This window comes from Budorcas taxicolor, chromosome 10 (assembly GCF_023091745.1).
Source record: "Budorcas taxicolor isolate Tak-1 chromosome 10, Takin1.1, whole genome shotgun sequence".
Classification (NCBI taxonomy): domain Eukaryota; kingdom Metazoa; phylum Chordata; class Mammalia; order Artiodactyla; family Bovidae; genus Budorcas; species Budorcas taxicolor.
The window spans coordinates 35,078,485-35,083,308 of NC_068919.1; positions in this window are offsets into that span (position 1 = coordinate 35,078,485).

Sequence of the window (4,824 nt, forward strand, 5' to 3'; positions counted from 1 at the left end):
TTGATAATCCAATAAATTCAGGTATAATCTTTAAAGGAAACCCAAGTATCTTTATATTGAGTTGTCTTCTCTTTTTATTATGAAGCATTAGTCACTCAGTCATATCGGACTCTTTGTGACCCCATGGACTGTAGCCTGCCAGGCTCCTCTGTCAATGGGATTCTCCAGGCAAGAATACTGGAATGGGTTACCATTCCCTTCTCCAGGAGATCTTCCCAACCCAGATATCAAACTCAGGATTCCTGAATTGCAGGCAAATTTTTTACCACTTAGCCACCAGAGAAGGGGCCTTTTTATTTTTATTATATATTTAAAATTTTTCCTAATATAATCTTTCTTTTATACTCCCTTAATTTTTTCTTAAGAGAATGTTAAAAATTCTCCCCTGATTGTGCTACAGATTCAACATAATCCCTATAAAAATCTCAGCAGGCTTTTCTCCTCCTCCCCGCCCCCCGGCCCCACCCAGAAATTGACAAGCTGATTCTTAAATTTATATGCAAACTCAATGAACCTAGAATAGTCAAAATAATTCTGAAAAAGAACAGGACTGAATGATTTATACTGTCTGATTTTAAACGTATTTATAAGAAAGCTACAGTCATTAGGTCAGTGTGATACTGGTATGAGGATAACCACACAGACCAATGAAATAGATCTGAAAAATCCAGAAATAAACCTCGTATTTATGGCAATTCATTTTCAATGAAGGTGCCAAGGCAATTTCAATGAGGGAAAGGATAGTCTTTTCAACAAATTGTCCTGGACAACTGACTGTATAACACATACAAAAAACTGAATTTAAACCATTTACCTCATACCATGCAAAAAAAATTCAATATGGTTCAGAGATCCAGGTGTAAAACCTCAAACTATAAAACTTCATTCTACAAGGAAAAAAACCCTCATAATTTCAGATACTTTGCCAACAAAGGTCTGTCTAGTCAAGGCTATGGTTTTTCCAGTGGTCATGTATGGATGTGAGAGTTGGACTGTGAAGAAAGCTGAGTGCTGAAGAATTGATGCTTTTGAACTGTGGTGTTGGAGAAGACTCTTGAGAGTCCCTTGGACTGCAAGGAGATCCAACCAGTCCATCCTAAAGGAGATCAGTCCTGGGTGTTCATTGGAAGGACTAATGCTGAAGCTGAAATTCCAATACTTTGGCCACCTCATGTGAAGAGTTGACTCACTGGAAAAGACCCTGATGCTGGGAGGGATTGGGGGCAGGAGGAGAAGGGGACGACCGAGGATCAGATGGCCGGATGGCATCACCAACTCGATGGACGTGAGTGTGAGTGAACTCTGGGAGTTGGTGATGGACAGGGAGGCCTGGCGTGCTGCAATTCATGGGATCGCAAAGAGTCGGACACGACTGAGCGACTGAACTGAACTGAAAGAACTCTGGCAACTAAATAAGATAAGTCAAGTAAAAAATATGCAAAAGACTTTGAACAGATATTTTACCAAAGAAGATATACAAATGATTAATAGAACATGGAGATGCTCAACATCAAAAACTGCAAATTAAAATTACAGAAGGATACCATTTACACCCACTAGAATGGTCCTGGTAAAAAGATAATAATTGCTAGGGAAGATGTGGAGAAACTGAAACCCTCATACATTGCTGGCGAAAATGTAAAATATTATAGCCACTACTGAAAAGTTAGGCAGTTGCTTGAAAATTTGAATACAGAGCTACCATGTGATCTAGCACTTCCACTCTTTGTTATCTATTCAAAAGAAATAAAAACACACATCTACCATTCAAAGCCTTTTATGTGAAATGTTCACAGCAATATTATTTATAATAGTCAAAAACTGAAATAATCTAAATGTCTATCAGATAGTGAATGGATAAACAAAATGTGGCCTGGACAATGGAATACTAATCAGCAATAAAAAGGAATAAACAATTCATATATGCAATAACATGAATGAGCCTCAAAATTTTGTTACATAAAAGAAGGGAAATACCAAAGACCACATAATGTAAGATTCCATTTATATAAAATACCCAGAAAAAGAAATCTATAGATACACAAGGTAAAGGACAGTGAAATTTAAAGATGCTTACTCCTTGGAAGAAAAGTTATGACCAACCTAGACAGCATATTAAAAAGCAGAGACATTGCTTTGCCAACAAAGGTCCATCTAGTCAAGGCTATGGCTTTTCCAGTAGTCATGTATGGACGTGAGAATTGGACTGTGAAGAAGGCTGAGCGCTGAAGAATTGATGCTTTTGAACTGTGGTGTTGGAGAAGACTCTTGAGAGTCCCTTGGACTGCAAGGAGATCCAACCAGTCCATTCTGAAGGAGATCAGCCCTGGGATTTCTTTGGAAGGAATGATGCTAAAGCTGAAACTCCAGTACTTTGGCCACCTCATGTGAAGAGTTGACTCACTGGAAAAGACTCTGATGCTGGGAGGGATTGGGGGCAGGAAGAGAAGGGGACAACAGAGGATGAGATGGCTGGATGGCATCACCGACTCAATGGACGTGAGTTTGAGGGAACTCCAGCAGATGGTGATGGACAGGGAGGCCTGGCGTGCCGCGATTCATGGGGTCACAAAGAGTCGGACATGACTGAGCGACTGAACTGAACTGAAAGGAGGAGCGACTACAAATGGATACTACAGATCTTTTTTTCAGGCGCGTTGGAAATGTTTTAAACCAACACTGTAGTGATGGTTGCACAATTCTGTAATTTTGCTAAAAATCATTGAATTGTAACTTAAGGTGAATTTCAAGGTATATAAAATATTAGCCTTGGTAACAAAGTAAGCAATGTCAAAAATACTTAAAATACTTTTTCTCAAAATCTTTATAAAAAACTTTTAAATGAAAGTTTTTTTTTTTAATAAAAACTTCAATACATTCTACTTTTCAAATGAGGCCTAACATGTACCCATTCCAGATAATTTCATAGAGACTTGGTGTTTATAAGCAAAAGGACTTCCCTGGCGGTACAGTCGGTAAGAATTCACCTGCAATGCAGAGGACACGCGTTTCATCCCTGGCCTGGGGAGGATTCTACATGCCGCAGAGCAACTAAGTCCATGGGCCACAACTATTGAGCCGACACGCTGCAACTACTGAAGCCCAGGTGCTAGAGCCCGTGTTCTACAACAAAAGAGAAGCCACTGCAATGAGAAGCCTGTGCACTGCAACAGAGTAGCGCCCTCTCGCCACAATTAGAGAAAGCCGGTGTGCAGTAATAAAGACACAGTGCAACCAAAAATAAAAACAAATGAATAGATGAAATAAAGCAAGGGATTTCCTTGGTTGTCCAATGGCTAAGACTCTGCATTCCCAGTGCAGAGGGTCCAGGTTCAAACCCAGATCAGGGAACTAGATCCTACGTGCTGTGACTAAGATCCAGTGCAGCCAAATAAATAAAAGTAACCATTAAAAAAAACCCACCTATTTAAAAAAATAAAGCAGAAGTATCAGATAATAATGTAACACATTTAATATACATACAAATTAAAGCACATCAAGCTGCTACTTGGAATACCTAGACAGTCATTTTTCCAAAGAAGACATAGATGGCCAACAGGCATGTGAAAATATGCTCAACAATGCTAACTATCAGGGAAATGCAAATCAAAACTACAATGAGGTATCACCTCACACCCATCAGAATGGTCACTATCAAAAAGTCTACAAGTAATAAATGCTGAACAGGGTATGGAGGAAAGGGAATACTTCCACTCTGCTGGTGGGAATGTAAACTGATTTATCTGCTGTGAAAAACAACATGCAGTTACTGTATGACCCAGCAATGCCACTGTTGGGTATACACCCAAAAGAGATGAAAATTCTAACTCAAAAAGATAAATGCACTCCAATGTTCATAGCACTATTCATAATAGCCAAGACATGGAAGCAACAGATGAATGGATAAAGAAGATGTGGTATATATGTTGCAGCAACATGGATGGACCTACAGAGTATCACCAAGTGAAGGCAAACAGAGAAGGACAAGTATCATTATGACATCACATACATGGAATTTAAAAAATCATACAAATGAACTTATTTACAAAACAGAAACAGACTCACAGACAGAGAAAACAAACTTATGGTTACCAAAGGGGAAAGAGGGAGAGCTGACTCATTGGAAAAGACTCTGATGCTGGGAGGGATTGGGGGCAGGAGGAAAAGGGGAACAGAGGATGAGATGGCTGGATGGCATCACTGACTCGATGGATGTGAGTCTGAGTAAACTCCGGGAGATGGTGATGGACAGGCGGGCCTGGCGTGCTGCGATTCCTGAGGTTGCTGAGTCGGACACGACTGAGTGACTGAACTGAGTAAGAGATACACATCACTGTATTAAAATAAAAAGGATTTACTGTTACTGAACCATTTTTCTGTACACCTGAAACTAACACAATATGATTAATCATCTATCGTTCCATATAAAAAGAAAAAATTGCTGCTTGGCTCCCTCCTAAGGTTTTATTACAAAATAATTGATATTATGCTTTACTTAATTTGCCTGATAATAGAAAAAGATCTTAATTAAGGGACTGTGAAGGTATGACTACAAAGAAAACACTAGATGATTCAAAATGAACTATTTCTTAAATAATTCCTTAGTTTCTAGGCTGCATACTAAACATGAACTCAAAACCAGTTATGTCCAGGAAAGATCAGTTATTTGTATAGTCTTACAGTGCTCAATGTGCCCCTTGGGACACCCCAGTCCTATCGTCTGATCTCCCAGAATCGCCTTTGTAGCGTATCACCACTGACAGCTGAAATGGCAAACATGAAACAGCACTCTCTTATTTCCACAAGACTCAAGGAGGAGGTGTA